General features: G+C 36.0%; 1 long non-coding RNA gene across 1 annotated transcript; it reads left to right on the top strand.

The window, feature by feature from the left end:
• The first annotated feature begins 11,748 nt into the window (after positions 1-11,748).
• Positions 11,749-16,525, top strand: LOC125683247 (uncharacterized). Its single transcript, XR_008796263.1, has 3 exons — positions 11,749-11,871; positions 14,928-15,113; positions 15,245-16,525. It is a non-coding gene; the product is annotated as an uncharacterized LOC125683247 (long non-coding RNA).
• The last annotated feature ends 1,497 nt before the right edge of the window (positions 16,526-18,022 follow it).

The raw sequence follows: 18,022 nt of genomic DNA, 5'->3' as shown, positions 1-18,022 counted from the left end.
AATTAACCTGACCACCTTGATACCTTGAGAAGCCTGTCACACTTCCCCGCTCCGCTATTAACATACAGGTGTGATTACCGATGGGTGATAAGTAATTGACATGATTATTGAGAGTGAACACCGTAAGATATGACCATTTGTTTGTGAAAATCAGTGGCATATGGGATTATGCGGGGTTGGCATTATAACGGGGGTATTAACATGAAAGGTGAAGACAACGAACAGTGATCAATCTCATAAATCCTACCAGCAATACAAAATAGATATTTGGGCAAACACGGACCCCTGGGTACACCAGAGGTGGGATCAGGTGCTAGGAGGAGTAAGCATCCCCATGGGAGAAAATCTGTTCTTCAGAATTGTCAGACAATAAGCCGGAGCCGTATTTTATCAAAGACAAAATATGGTATACACATGGGCAAGCAAACTGGTACACACAAAACAAAATAGACAGACTTGTAGCTTATTAGATTTATTGGCGGTAATGATCACGGCTGCTCATAACTAGTGGAAGGAGAAAAACCATAACCCGAAGTGAACCCTGGGACCAGATGTACACCCGGGGAAAAATAAGATAATGTTTATTTATATTTGAAATATCAATTAAATGAATGAAAAATCCAGGTGATCTCTACTGGCAAGCTGAATATCCGCCACTAGACTATGCAGCCACTGCATAGACTGCACCACCAGTAGAGCCGACCCTCCCCAAGTAGTGGTAGTCGTAGACAAAAAGGTAAACCCTCATAATAGGTTGGAACTATCATCTCCAAACACACACACAGAATAATAGTAAAACTGTAGAATCGTCGAAAATATCATCTTTCTGTAAGCACCCCAGGTAAATCAGCAATAAGGAATTACAGTGCAATTGCCTCACGTGGGTGGCCCTAGGCAAAACAAGATCAGTGAACACCAGAAGAACAGCAAGTATGAGCTGATTACATGCATCGTGTAAATACAACGAGCCAGCAACGATTTGTTTAAATGGGTATCCCTAATAAAAGTGATCACGTCATCATTCAGTGAACACTACAAATACGGATTTAATGCGGAATATGCTACAAAGGGAGCCAGCAACAATTTTGCTTAATTGGACATCCTCAAACAAAATATGATCACATTGTAATCAGTTAACACTGGAAAAAAAAAACCAAGTTAATATTTTGTCACAAGGAATACTCATGTGAAATATCAAAGCTCTAGCTCTTACTGCTCATAAGTTATTGACAAGGTTAAAGTAGGTCAAACTCCAAAGTCGAGGTCACAGGGTAAAAAATGTTGGTACCCACGGAAAGGTATTGCCATAAGGAATACTCATGTGAACAAGAGATGTTTGTAAAACACATATTCCCCCAGGGTGCAAAATTGAAAAGGGGTATACACCACACATCATTTAATTGATAGTAGTGTCATCAATTCAAAAATTGAGCAGACAATGTCTTCTTTTGTCAAGAGTGGATTGACCATGTGACCTAAAAATAAATAGGGGTCATCTACTCCTTATGCTGTACCAAGTTTGGTGTCAATCAAGCAAATAATTCTTAAAATATAGGAGACAATATATTACTATGTCCAATTCAACTATTGATCTTTGACCTCAAAATCAATAGGGTCATCTTCTCCTGAAGATGTACCAGTGTACTAAGTTTGATGTCTGTCAAGCAAAGGGTTATCAATATATTGAGTGGACAGTATATTACTATGTCCAATTTGACCCTTGACCACAAAATCAATAGGAGTCATCTCCTGTATATACACCAGTATTCTAAGTTTGATGTCTGTCAAGCAAAGGGTTCTCAAGATATTGAGCAGACAGTATATTCCAATGTTCAGGTTGACCCTTGACCTTTAAACATGTGACCCCAAAATCAATAGGGGTCATCTTTTCCTGAAGATGTACCAGTGTACCTAGTTTGATGTCTGACAAGCAAACGGTTCTCAAGATATTGAACGGACAGTATATTCCTATGTCCAGTTTGACCATTGACCTTGTAACCTCAAAATCAATAGGGGTCATCTGAAGACGTACCAGTGTACAAGTTTGATGTCTGTCAAGAAAAGAGTTCTCAAGATATTGAGCGGACAGTATATTCCAATGTCCAGCTTGACCCATGACCTTTAAATATGTGACCTCAAAATCAATAGGGGTCATCTTCTCCTGAAGATGTACCACTGTACCATGTTTGATGTCTGTCAAGCAAAGGGTTCTCAAGATATTGAATGGACAGTATATTCTTATATCTAGTTTGACCCTTGACCTTTGACCAGGTGACCTCAAAATCAATAGGAGTCCTCTTCTATTGAAGATATATCAGTGTATTAAGTTCGATGTCTGTCAAGCAAAGGATTCTCAAGATATTGAATGGACAGTATATTCCTATGTCCAGTTTGACCCTTGACCATGTGACCTCAAAATCAATAGGGGTCATCTTCTTCTGAAGATGTACTGGTGTACCAAGTTTGATGTCTGTCAAGAAAGGGGTTCTCTAAACATTGAATGGTCGGTATATTCGTATGCCCAGTTTGACACTTGACCATATGACCTCAAAATAAATAGGGGTCATCTACTCCTTAGGATGTACCAGTGTGCCAAGCACAGGGTTCTCAATATATTGAGCGGACATTATATTCCTATATCCAGAGTAGATTGACCCTTGACATTAAAAAGAATAGGGTCCTCTTCTACTCATAACTAACTCACATATGAAATATCGTAATCATCAAGTGTATGGTTCTCAAGATACTGAGTGGACAACATGTGGTCTACCGACCGACAGTTGCAAACCAATATGCCCCTCTTCTTTGAAGGGAGGCATAAATATCAAAGCTCTAGCACTTACTATTCAAAAGTTATAAGCAAGGTTTAAGTTTCAGAGAGAATGACAAAAACAATAACACCCAACACCCCCCGATCTTCGATCTCGGGGGCATAAAAAGGGAGCCAGCAACAATTGTGCTTAAATGGGCATTCCAATCAAAATGTGATCACGTCGTCAATCAGTGAACACTGAAATAACAATTCTATATATAAAAAGGGGGCCAGAAATGGGCATTCCTAACAAAATGTGATCACGTCATCAATCAGTGAGCACAGAAATGGCAATTCAGTACATATACAAAAAGGGACCAGAAATGGACATCCCTTAACAAAATGTAATCACGTCATCAATCAGTGAATACCAAAACAACAATTAATATACAGTATATACAAAAAGGGAGCCAGCAACAATTTTGCTTAAATGGGCATCCCTTAACAAAATGTGATCACGTCGTCAATCAGTGAACACTGAAATAACAATTGAATATTTACACAAAAAGGGGGCCAGAAATAGGCACCCCTTAACAAAATGTGATCACGTCATCAATCAAGGAACACTGAAATAACAATTCAGTATATATACAAAATGGGGGCAGGAATGGGCATTCCTAACAAAATGTGATCACGTCATCAATCAGTGAACACCAAAATAACAATTTAATATACAGTATATACAAAAAGGGAGCCAGCAACAATTTTACTTAAATGGGCATCCCTTGACAAAATGTGATCACGTCATCAATCAGTGAACACTGAAGTAACAATTCAATATTTATACAAAAAGGGGGCCAGAAATGGGCATTCCTAACAAAATGTGATCACGTCATCAATCAAGGAACACTGAAATAACAATTCAATATATATACAAAAAGGGGGCCAGAAATGGGCATCCCTTAACAACATGTGATCATGTCATCAATCAGTGAACACCAAAATAATAATTTAATATACAGTATATACAAAAAGGGAACCAGCAACAATTTTTCTTAAATGGGCATCCCTTAACAAAATGTGATCACGTCATCAATCAGTGAACACTGAAGTAACAATTCAATATTTATACAAAAAGGGGGCCAGAAATGGGCATCCCTAAACAACATGTGATCATGTCATCAATCAGTGAACACTAAACTAACAATTTGATGTGCTAGATCTATATACATGCACAAAAAGGGAGTCGGCAATGATTTGGCTTAAATGGGCATTCCTAGACACATTTGGGCAATTAATCATCAATCAATGAACAGCGTCAATCAATGAACACCACACTAAAATCCACACAAGGGCCAGTCACCAAAAATATAAAATTGAAGTATTTCCCCCGTTGAATGAGCACTGATATTGTTGTCTATTCATGAAATGATTAAATATTGGCCAGAACAAACTGTTGCCCACTAAGGACCAATTAAGGTAGTTCCATCCTCATTTGACTTATCAATATTAATGGTTAAAAGTGGAAAAACTCTATTGATTTCCACTCAATATAGTTTAATATAAGTAATAACCAAAGAAAATATATATGTTGCCACCTTTTTAAGATGTCAGACATACAAAAACAGAAGTATACATCAACATCAGAAAATCACATATTTTCGTTAAACAGAATAACAAACATAGATAAAAACTTGTTGAAGTGACAAAATTTAAATATCAACAGTTTTATAAAACTGATTAATTCATAAATATGTATAGATTAATTGCGGATATTAGGTAAACCAATGTATAATAGACATCAAGTAGAGGAAATTCCAGCATAGGAGTTATTGCCCCTGACAAAATTGTTTTAATCATAAACAATTGATTATCTATGAAAAATGTAAACTTTTTCAGTATTAATAGTTTACCAGATTTTTTATTATATCTAGTGAATAAAATTCCTCAGAAAGATATATTTCTATCATGCGCAAAGTTTAATTTATTAAGATTTTTGCAAAAACCTATGACATCACATGAGGATCGATAATCTTAAACTTGCACCATAATAAGCCCCATCATCAATATTTCTCCCATCAATCCAAAAACGCTAGAGCAGCCATGGTCACCAACATTGGGGGTTACAAATACTTAGTTAACTTGATCCTTGAACACATCAGGGCTTTGAATTTTTAGCTCTGGATATCGTACCCCCCCAACCTTAGCTTGAATATTCCATGGATTTGGACTTCAACCTGCCATCTCATCTTCAGTCACTGGGAATGGGGCTTACTGAAAGGGCTTGCATGTACAAGAACCAGTTCCTGATCGACGCTAGCAAATGACATAATGGGGTTTTACTTTCTTTAAACGAAACTGAATATCATAGTAACGTAAAACCAGGTGACCTGCTAGCCCCAAAGCGAATTGTGTGCATATACTTAAAAAAAGAAATGGTGCATTCTGGATGCACAGTGACAATGATAGATGAGTAAACAAGGAATAAATCTGTCCAGACCTGGATATCTGTGATAGATTTGAGCTTAGATTTTTTAGCCACTGCTAGGTTACCATCTTGAAGTGATATGTATTTTGTTTGATCATTGGGGTCCGAATAATTATGCACCAATTTGGCTAGATTGACATATTGGCCATTAGCAATTTGAACTTTGATTTTATTGGGCACATTGTAACCCAGCTTAAGACAATAACTAGGCGCTTGCCGAAGCGAGTAACTATTACCCCCATTTTCATTAAAAATAAAGGCCAAGTCTGCATCACCTGAAGGGGTAGCCTCGCAATTTAAACTTGCGTCCCTGGCCCGGACTGGGATGGGAGTCTTGGTTACACTGGCCGCCATAGCATCCGTGATCTGCTGCATCTGTTCAGCAGTGAATCGTAGCAAAGGGAGGTCGTTAACACCCGTGAACTGACCCTGATCATCAATACACTCGGGCTCACTTACAGCGGGGATCCTCCTCTTTCTTCCGCTGGTCGGAAGTGGCATTTTTTTTCCACATAATATGTAAAAGTAAATTTAATCAAACTGTGAAAGCGAAATTCAGGTAGTATGAAATTTGGGGGGGGGGGGTGTCAAAATTAACCAGAATACATGAATCCAAAATCAAAACAGGCAAAAGTTAGCAAAATTAAAGCCAGGAGCTTTATATAAATAAATAAATAAATATATATATATATATATATATATATATATATATATATATATATATATACATGTAGTCTTGATATTAACTACCACTTCTTCTTTTTTTCGCTCCGAGCCTTAAAGAAAAATTTCGTCTTACCTCCTGAATTTCCATGTGCGAAATGCTGGGGAATCTTGCACGTTGGTCATGACGTAATTTATGACCTCACTAATACCCGAAAAGAGATAGCCGGCAGCAGGGAATTACCCCGGCGATGCAGATTAATGATTAATATTGATATTTAGCTAAGATAAACCGATTTAACTTCGATGAGTTAAATCCCAATAACCAGGAAAATATATCAAGGAAGCACTGTATTTTGGAAAAAAAATATCGTGAAATATACAATTTTATCAGAGTGTGAGACTGTACAAGTTTCAATTGTAAGGTCATATTCATGTCTGTTATTCTGTTAAGCCTGTAGTCCTCAACTTTGCATTTTGTTCCATTGCATCTGCAGCAATTTTCTGTATTATCTCTTTTATATTTCTACAATATATACAGAGTATACTAAAGAAAAAAGAATCCATCAAAATCTACCTTTTTATATTTCTACAATATATACAGAGTATGCTAAAGAAAAAAGAATCCATCAAAATCTACAATTTACAAACTTTTAATTACTGTTGGATTTATTTTCACCTAGAATTTTACATTGAATACTATGGTAAGGACACGCTTTATCAAAACGTTTTTAAAAAGAAATCATATATTCATGCAAATGTTTTGGTTAAAGATTACATAAACTTTCTCTTTGTGAAAATCTCGTGTATGTTTAGAAAATTAGTAGATTTTCATTATTTTCGACGATGGCGAATAACGCTTACAAAAAGTCTCGATTGCAAAAAAATCAGTTTCTTGCACTTTTTAATTATACATCTTACCTTGTAAATTTTTTCTTCTCCAGGGAATCACATATATTTTCAATCACCCACAGAAGATGTAGGGTCGCTTGCATCAAAAACGGTGAAGGTATTTGAAAGTTTTAGTGAGTTCTGTTTGACCTTTGCCTTCTACAAACCTCACATTCCCGGGGAGTTAACGGTGTTTAGCTTGGATCCCGACACAGGGGAAATGAAGGAGAATTGGATGGAGACTGCACCACTTCCATTCTGGCGGAGAGGTCAAGTCAACATTATCGCAAAGAAAGACTTTGTGGTAAATTCTTAATCTATATATCACTGCGTACCAGTAGTTTGTACGTGTACATTAGAGTGGTAAGAAAAATAGGGAACTGAAGTGCAGCATTGAATCCATTTTACTTTATCCATATCATTTCATGGTTGGATTATACTGCCTTTACTTGCCTGCAAAAAGATGTTGTTTGCAAATTCCTGGATCAATTATGTCATTATGATATTGCAAAGTATTTCTACATTAAGACTGTACTACTGTGATTAATAACAATCTCGATTATTTTAGTGTTTGATAATCTATCAATGCTCAAATTCATATGATACGACCAGCCATGTTTCTTTATTATACCCCCCGCAACAAGTTGTGGGGGGCTATACTGGAGTCGGGTTGTCCGTCTGTCTGTCCGTCCGTCTGTCCGTCCGTCTGTAGACGCAATGGTTTCCGGGCTCTAAAGCATTATCCTTTCCACCTACCGTCACCATATATATGGACTACCCATGGGATGAAGATGTTCCCTATCGATTTTGGGGTCAAAAGATCAAAGATCACGCGCACTGGACATTGAAGTAGCAATATGGTTCGGTTTGTCATGCCATTTGTTTTTTACACTCAGAAAAGAGGTAGTTTATACCTATTACCAACACCCTTTGGGAGATTGGGGTAAGCGGGGGGTATTCTTAGTGAGCATTGCTCACAGTACCTCCCTTTCTTTTTTGTCATACCACATAGCAGTTTTCATGGAAAAGTGTTAATTTTGATCTTGTGGGCAGTAGGTTCCAATTGCCAAATTAATGATTAAAGAATTCAAACCCTATTTGTATGGAAAACTTATACGGTACCAATTTTGATGCAACAGATGCGCTTTTCGATAAATAATGTCTCTTCTGTGATGCTCAAACCGAAAGTTTGGAAATCCGAAATAACAATAAACTTTTAAGAGCTAAAAGGAAAAACAGAGGACCAAAGACTGGAGTCAAATTCGTCTAAGGATAGAGCTATACATGAGGGAGATAATCCGTAATTTTGAAATGAATTTCTAAATTTTATCACAGCAATTAAATGTACAACTGTACATCCGTATTTTCAATCTAGTAACGAAGTACTTAGCCACTGGGCTGTAGAGACCATCGGGGACTAACAGAGGCCTTGACCCAGGAGTCGTAATGTAAAACGTATACAGTACCAACTTTGATGCACCAGATGCGCATTTCAACAGGGGATGCTTACTCCTCCTAGGCACCTGATCCCACCTCTGGTGTGTCCAGGGATCCGTGTTTGCCCAACTATCTATTTTGTATTGCTTGTAGGAGTTATGAGATTGATCACTGTTCGTTATTTTCACCTTGCATAATGTCTCTTCAGTGATGCTCAAGCCGAAAGTTTGGACATCCGAAATAACAATACACTTGTAAGAGCTAAAAGGAAATACAGAGGGCTAAAGAGTGAAGTCAAATTCGTCTAAGGATCAGAGCTGTGCATGAGGGAGATAATCCGTAATTTTGAAATAAATTCCTAAATTTTATCACAGCAATTAAATATACATCCGTATTTTCAAGCTAGTAACGAAGTATTTAGCTACTGGGCTGTAGAGACCTTCGGAGACTAACAGTCTACCAGCAGAGGCCGCGATCCAGAGGTCGTAATGTAAAACGTATACGGATCCAGTTTTGATATATCTGTATTATATTATCATATTTTGAATAGAACATATAAGCATTGCCTGATATTGAAATGTGAACTTCGAAAGAATGTCACAAAGGTTCGCACCTGAGATTTGGAGTAATGTCAATTTTTTTAAAAGTGTATTTTTTTATTTCTACATTGAAGGAAAATTAGAAATTAAAAAGAAAAACTAGGGTTGCAATGCTTGTTATTGAGCTACAATGTTCTAAAAATAACCATTTAACACTTAGAATTCATTCACAATTTATCTGATTTGTTTGTTGGTTTCAACAAACATAAGTAACACAAATCAATCATTTCATAGAATATATACATAATCATGTCTATTAACAATACATATTTCAAAAAAGCTTAATACTAGCAATGAAAATAAATAATTACCTTTTTGCACTCGAGGTACGAAAAAATTGACGATGTCAAAGAGAGTTTAAAAGGACATATTAGGTGTAATGTCAATCCGCAAAATTTCACATAATTTTCAAAGTTTTGTTTAAATTTTAAAATGGAACTTAAAAAAGTGGGGGTTGGAGATATAATTTTTGAAATATCGGTGAAAATGCTGATTTTTTTTTGGTTCAAAATTCCGAGTAAATTAATTTAAACGTTTTCTAAGAATCGGTATTCTGCTTGGAAAAACATTTATCAAACAAATTAATAAATTACAACATTTGATCTAATTTCAAGTCTTAACAACTTGTATCATAAATTATAAAACTGAAATACATGTATAGGAGTACAAAAAGAAGATGTATTGGATGAAACAGAAACTGTAATACCATGCATATTTAGAACGTTTTGAATAATCAACCCTTCCGCCACGATATATAGCCCCTGCCAAACCCTTTCAAAATTTGAATTAACACAATTTTAAGTAGATAGGGTCAGTAATCGATGTGGAATATGTTTGCACCAATGGGATCAGTATTGAACCAGTAAATACTTAGTTGTAACATCCTGTGCAGTTGTGCTCAAAAGCTCTGGAGTTAACTCCCTTAAGAAAGTGTTCGAGGTTCAAGACATGGACCGACTATTACTTTGGTTATTTATTAGGTCAGTAGAAAGAGTAGTTGCAGGATAAAATGACTGTTATATCCCATCAAAAACGCTGCACTGGATTTATATGTATCGGAATCCAGCGGGAAAAGAATGGGCAGTACCCTTTATTGTTTAGTTACCGAAAAGTCTATATGGAAAAGTCATTGAAAGTTTATGCAGTCAGTCATGTCCAGTGAACTGGGTAGCATGGCCTGCTGTATTATGGCATTGGATGTGGCTTTATCCAAATCTATGACAAGAATATATGTGAACAAGTGAATATAACAAACAATGATCAATCTAATAAATTCTATAAAGAATACAAAATTAAGAGTAGGACACAGTTCCCTGGACATTACAGAGATGGGATTAGGTGTCTAAGAGGAGTTAGCATCCCCAGTTAACCGACCAGACTTGCCGTGAACCCCTATACCTTGATCAGCTAAACGGAATAATCCGTAGTCATAATCAGTTTGTAAAGAACAACAATTGATATGAAACATATCGGACGTTATTCATTCCAGTGATAACTTGTATTTACAAATTCGCTCATTAATTTGAAAAATGCTGACTTTAAAAGAGACTGTTGAAACCTCTGTAAGATCAACTCATTTGTCAGTAGTCTGTCTCGATTCAATAGTTGATCATATGCTGAATACGCTCTCGCGTTTTGAATAAGTTGAGAGACATAAAATATTGGTACACAAATATGGGGAATTGACGATGGAGATGTTGACGTCATATCGTTTGTCATAAAGTTAGCTGTCTTGTTAAATTACCGATGACATTTATGTTCAATAAAATGTCCAAATATGAAGCAGATATGGAAAACTGTGTGGTGTATTTTATTTTCGAGTTTACTATAGATCTTATACGGTACCAATTTTGATGCACCAGATGCACATTTCAACAAATAATGTCTCTTCAGTGATGCTCAAGCCGAAATTTTTGAAATCCGAAATAACAACATACCTGTTATAGCTATTTTCATTGTATTTCGTTTAACGTCCCTCTCAATGTTTCACTCATATGAATACGTTACTATTGCCGGTGAAGGGCTGTAAACTTTAGGTCTATGTTCGGCGCTTATGGCCGTTGAGCAGTGGGATTATTATCATGCCAAATCTGCTGTGACACAGGTCCTCAGTTTGGGGGTTTCATCCGAAGGACCGCCCTTATTTAGTCGCCTACGACAAGCAAGGGATACTGAGGACATATTCGAACCCGGATCCCCGCGGAACAACATATGAATGAAAATTAATATTATTATAGATGAAACGTGGTGGGTATATCTAAATGTCGAGTTTTACGTATGAGGTTTGATAAGATAACTGAACTAATAGTTTTAGTAAAGCATACTAATCAGGCCATTTGAATCTTATTTCCTCCAATAAACAAAGAAATAAGGTAAATCTAAAGTTACAGCATCATATTAGATTTTCTAGGGATTTAATGAACTTATCCAGCTTTCCTTTATTAAATGAAAATTCATTTCGTTTAAAACCATAGGTAATGGGGACATTTAAGGAGCAATAACATATAAAAAAATTAATATGGATAAAATTGGGACCATGTGTACAATAATAATGTTTAAGAATATTTTGAAATTGAAAAGTTTAAAATTTATCTTATTTAGTAAAAAAAAAAAATACAGTTTCAGTAAAACTTAATCTGATAAAAATGAAAACCCCTGCTCGACTCGAATCTGTTACCTACAGATCAGGCGTGTATACATTAACTGACTGAGTTACCCAGCTAAGTAATCAAATTTAAAAGTAATACACAGATATTGAAATTCATATTTTCACTCATGTTTTAAAAGAGAAGTTAGCCAATATGACTGTAGTATGCACCCTTATGAGTGATTCCATTTTCTTCTCACCGATACATACCCGTATGCTACATTTTTATAGAAAACCAACAAACTAATGCTAAGGTATTGTTTTACTACACAGATCTTATTTGAAGCATACCAGTTCAGAAACAATAGCCTGGTCGCCTTGGATAACATTGTCCTAACCAATGCAAGCTGTACCCCGTTGAATTCACAGACAGACATCAATCAACCACCCACACGTAAAGTATTTACATTACATTTGTACATCTATGAGAACGCGACCAAGGATCAATATTTTAGAGTAATTGATATGAAACTTGGTCATTTGACCGATATATTCAATTGCAGTGATAAATGGTACATGATTAGATAATTTCGTTCAACGAGCTGATACAAGAATATTTTTTATCTAAGTCGGGTGACATTCACAAGGACACTTCTCTATCACCCTACTCTCGTGTTTTATCAGATATGATATGCTTGGTTGGTTGTATATTGCTTAACGCCCCCCCCCCCCCTCATAGGGATATGCAATGTGTATATAATGTACATTGGTATGCTATTATAACGATATCTAAAAAATACTTATGCATGATCTACTGTTAAACAAGAATACAATTCTATTCATAGGAGCTTTTCTGGCCTTTTCATTAATATAATAGAATTTAGTGACTTATATAATGCCAATTTTAGCCTGTTGAAGGAAATAACGTCGATGAAAAACAGAATTACGTCGTATTTCAGCCATATGAGTACTTTAATCTAGATTAAACTTATCTATAGTTATTTACATAAGTACAGATAGCATATTGAACTATACAATGTAGCACGTATTCGGGAGGTGATACTGATATGTCGAAATTGATCATAGTTGTAATAATTTTATTCTCGAATGATATGATCAAAATTGGCATTTTAAAAAATAATCTAGTGCAATGTACAAAGACAAAGACATTTTAAGATTATCTAAATCAATCAACAATAAATTGACACCAGACCATAATATCAATATCGTAGAAATTATATAGATATTATCCATACCCAGAGTTTAGTTAATTTTGAACTATACAATGTGTTTTGAATGTCTTTGTGTCCAGATTGTACGAGGGCTGTTCGGTACGTAATGTGTATTGTACCATAGCGCGATAAAGCTTTGCACGATTTCGTGGATGATGATACTATTGATTAGCTATATTCAATACTCTTCCAACGATATAAACACGAGCCTTCAACTCCACATTGTTTTAAACTTATAGTCAATTCAATAGAGGCAGTCGTTGACCACTGTTGTAAAAATGATTGGGAAACGGGTTGAGAATATTGAAGAAATTAGAACTTATATATAAGTTCACACAAAATCCGGTCATTCGGTAATGCAGATTGTTACTGAATTGGGGATTGGTCTGTTAAAGATGCAGCAAAATCTGGCCGACCTGTGACTGTAACAGGCAAGGTAAATGTCTCAAAAGACAGGGAAATAATGGAAAGTGATGGCAGATACACGATTCGTGATATTGCCAAAGCTGTTGGCGTGTCGCTATCGCACGTGCATTTCATTTTGAAGCGTATTTTGAAAGTACGAAAGATTTCCGTCAGATGGATACCGCATATATTGACATATGGTCAAAAACGGGTACACTGTACTAATACAAACCGCTCAGTAATTGCTCACAATGTTTCCCAAATTCAATAAAAGACAATTTGAAAAGATTGTTACTGGTGACGAAACAGATGTTCACTATTTGGAACCAGTAAGAAACATTGGAAACAAAATATGGCTAACTAAACACGGTAGAAAGCCTGTAGTTGACAAAAGAATCATAAAAACAAAGGTTTTTTATTGCATATTTTCTCACGTGATGGTATAGCAATACAGATTCCGATGCTGAAGGGCAAAAGTGTTACAGGTCGGTATTACTGAGATGTTATATAAAAAAGGCTCAAGAAATATTATCATAAACAACGCCCTGTGTCAGGATTTAGGCATGTTCGTCTACTTCATGATAATGCTCCATCACATTCATCTGAGCTTGTGAAGCAATTTTTGAAGTCGGAGAAGGTTACTATCTTGCCACATCCACCATACTCTCCAGATCTAGCCCCATGGGACTTTATCCCTTTTCCAAAACTTACAAAGTTATGACAAGCCTTTGACTCAGCTATCAGTCAGTGCCTCAGAGGTCTACCTAAATCAGCGCACCGTGATGCATTTCAGAAATTTATTCTGGGATTGAAATTATGTACTTCAAACCGCGGAGAATGCTTTGAATGGATGTAATGTTCATTTCACTATTTGAGTCGAATGCTTTTGATTGATTGATTGATTATTGTTTAACGTCCCTCTCGAGAATATTTCACTGATATGGAGAAGTCACAATTTAGGCCTATGATCAGCGCTTACGGCATTGAGCAGGGAAGGATCTTTATCGTGCCACACCTGCTGTGACACGGGACCTCGGTTTTTGCGGTCTCATCCGAAGGACCGCCCCATTTAGTCGCCTCTTACGACAAGCAATGGGTACTGAGGACCTATTCTAACCCGGATCCCCACGGGATCGAATGCTTTTGAGATATCATACAATACAAATTACATATCGAACAGTCCTCGTACACGTACATCGCATATTTTACAACATTATTCTCTCTATCTTTATTCAATGGTTATATATAACAAATCACAGTACAACATGTATAATAGATTTAGATATCATGGCAAAATTTTATGTAAAACGTCCGTTTTCTCTTATCGGTACAGTTTAAGTTAACTATGAAATTCTAAATAATTTTGGATTTGCACCATTTAGGGATTTTGGCATTAAGATGACAGATCGTTTGTCCTTGAAATGATTTGATACAATATTATAAATACAGCATAATGAATACAAAATCAATTTGTGAAGTCCATGATTGTTATTGGGTTTTTCCCTTGACCTTTTGATATTGAAATCCACAATTTTGTTATAGTCACCATTCCTCTCAGTCCCAAATACTATAGTCTTAGTTCAAAATTATATTTCATTCTAAATTCCTTAAATTCTAAATTGTTGATGTAACACAATCCTGACTGATCAACTTGTGCTATTCAAACTTGTTTCAATTCTGACTTCGATCGCACCATTTTGAACCCGAGTGAAGCTGCGAGAGGTCAAATATGCACAAATTATTTGAAACAAAAACAAACATCTGTTTGGTTTCACATTCCCTACCAAAATAAACATGTCTGTCTATCACATATAGCGGGGATGAAGATTTAAATGAATTTTGATACAGGACATTGATTTTTCTCTTTGATTAGCACTACCTATGCTGTTAAGTCTCCCGATGGAGAAAGTCACGAACCTGCCGAGATTAAATCCACCGACTGGGGAAATCACGGAGCTGCCGAGATTAAGTCCACCGACTGAAGAAAGTACAGAGCTGCCGATAATTAGTCCTCCGACTGGTCTGTCGACCTTTTTCCAGGACAAAAGAGGCCAACCCGGTATGAAAAGAAATTTTCCACTTCATTTCTTGTTATTTCAAGTACAGTATATAATAATCCCAATGTATATGTATTTTTTTTTCAAAATTTTGTTTTATTTTCAATTATTTCTAAATGTTGTATGCTTTCAGAATCGGGATTATTTGGGTGATTAGATCTGAGTGGTACAGAAGTGGAGGTGTTAGCCGGAAATTGATGACTGAAGTAGTACGCTATTTAGTTGGGACGAACTTCACGATGTACATTTCTTGTCGTTTATTTGTAACCCTAACGTTGCAATTCTTTTAAACCCTTTTTTTTTTTTTTTTTTTTTTTACATATACTGTGTATATTTTTGATGTTTTCTTACGGATTCGTAGTTTTACAGGAATATGATATGTAGCGATGTTTAAACTGTTTTACCAATATTATGTTGCATGTGTATAAAAATGAAAAAAAAATGGTTTAGGGAGAATAAATAGGTAGGGCGAAAAATGAAAACGACGATCAGTGATCAATCTCATAAATACAAAAAAGGATATAAAATTGAGAGTAGGGCAAACGCGGATCTCTGGATACAGTGGGGTCAAATAAAAACGGAATATTTCTTTTAGAATAGGAGAAAGACCTCACCAATTGACGTGAATAATGATTATTGAAATTTAAACGAAAATCTACAGTAATTAACACGAAGTTTCGATAATATAAATAAGGTGAAACTTAGAGAGTTTAAAAAGGTGAGGTTAAGATAACTAAACGAAGGTGAGGTTAAGATAACTAAACGAAGGTGAGATTAAGATAACTAAACGAAGGTGAGGTTAAGATAACTAAACGAAGGTGAGGTTAAGATAACTAAACGAAGGTGAGGTTAAGATAACTAAACGAAGGTGAGGTTAAGATAGTATGAATAATGTGAAGATTACAAATTATAAAGTATTATAAAGAAGGTGATATTTAGTTAGAGATTTAAAGAGTATAATGGAGGACTGAGGATCGAATTGGGATAGCATATACATGTCTTGTGCATCGAAATATTGAAAATGTCCGCTGACATGATAAACTGTTCTTTTTGTAAGGATTTTGACTACGTTCACCAATTAAGATGGATTGATCACGGCGGATGTGACCGGTCAAAAGGGGATGCTTACTTGTTGAATATTTACTGGGGTCCGTATTTGTCCTGTTCTCGATTTTGAATTCTTCATAAAGGTATGAGATTGACCACTGAGCATTATAAGCACCTTTTGTGTATGTCTCTGTATATCAATGTATGATATAGTTGTATTTCTTTACGATGTTATCATGAAAAGCATGTAGCATAATCGCCTCTAAAAGTTTATTGTATGGGACTTATTAGATTCTAGGTGTGCCCAAATTTTCATTATGGTGTTTTACTTTTGATAACTTTTAATAATTTCATAGGAAGGGATAATATATAAAATGTATGTATTGTGAAATAAAGAGATTTTGTAGTTTTTAGACTTTTATTATCCAATAACATATGAAGAAAAATGCTCACCATCTATCCATTTGTGTTTAGTTAACCAGAAATGATGAAAGAACTACAGATGTTACATGAGGAATATATACTGGTCTCAAGTGACAAAACATATTTTATTGAAAGTAGACATTAACGGCAAACTGACAACTCAACTGTATGACAAACGGGGTGATTTCAGCTTCTCCATCGTCAACTTCCCATATTTATGTAGCAATATTCCATTATCACCTGCATATGGTGTTTATATATCTCAACTGATTCGATATGCAAGGGCTTGTTCTGCGTATAGTCAGTTTTTAAATCGAGGTAAGCTACTGACAAACAAGTTTATGGTACAAGGGGTTTCAACAGTCTCATTTGAAGTCAGCATTTAGCAAATTATATGGTCGTTATAACGATCTAGTTCGTCAATACAACCTCGCATGGGGTCAAATGCTGTCTGACGTGTTTCATACCGATTGTTGAGCCGTTCTTGGCACACTGAATTTGACTGTGGATAATTCCGTTTACCTGATCAGGATATAGGGCTCACGACGGGTGTGACCGGTTAACAGGGGTTGCTTACTCCTCCTAGGCACCTGATCACACATCTGGTGTGTCCAGGGGTCCGTGTTTGCCCAACTATCTATTTGAATTGCTTATATGAGTTATGAGATTGATCACTGTTCGTTATCTTCACATTGCATATTAACATAATCTTCGTTTGTAAGGTGCATCATTATCCCCTCGCGCAACTAGTTGCGAAGGGGATATAGCATCGCTACTGTATGTGTGGTGGCGTGTCTGTTACAGTTTTGGGGCAAAATTTTAATGAGAATGACCAATCCGAGGCTGTGTCCTAGACAAACCCGGAGGAATAACGTCCCCGTAGCATCTCCAAAGGAGTACTTTAAACGAGCATCTACATGTATATTCCATATTAGAATTCTGTAATTCAACAGTTGGATAAGCGTTTTTCAGCTTTAACTAAACAGAGTGTGTAGGCAATATGTCTCATACCGTTGTAACGATCAACCTGGTGGCTCCACATTTGTTTTTAAAGGTTCAGTTCTTGTGTAAATGAACATATGTCTAGCATGACTGGTCCATACCTAGCTTTGATTTCATTTACTACCTCTTGATTTAGTTGGGACAAGTTTGAAGATTCGTTGATACAACCTATCGATGTCTGACGTGTTTCATATCAATTGTTAGGCCGTTCTTGGCACATTTTGACTACGGATTTCGTCAACTTCCCATATTTATGTAGCAATATATCTCGTTTGTCATGAAGTTGTGTTGTTAGTTTGCCGTCAATATATTTAGGGGTCCGTGTTAGCCCAACTCTCTGTTTTGTATTGTTTATAGGAGTTATTAGATTGATCATTTTTCGTTTTCTTCACTTTTCAAGAAAAAAATATATCTTGCTGTGTCCTTTCGGTCGACTTTT

This window comes from Ostrea edulis, chromosome 6 (genome assembly GCF_947568905.1).
Source record: "Ostrea edulis chromosome 6, xbOstEdul1.1, whole genome shotgun sequence".
Taxonomy (NCBI): domain Eukaryota; kingdom Metazoa; phylum Mollusca; class Bivalvia; order Ostreida; family Ostreidae; genus Ostrea; species Ostrea edulis.
This window is presented reverse-complemented; position numbering and strand designations above follow the sequence as displayed.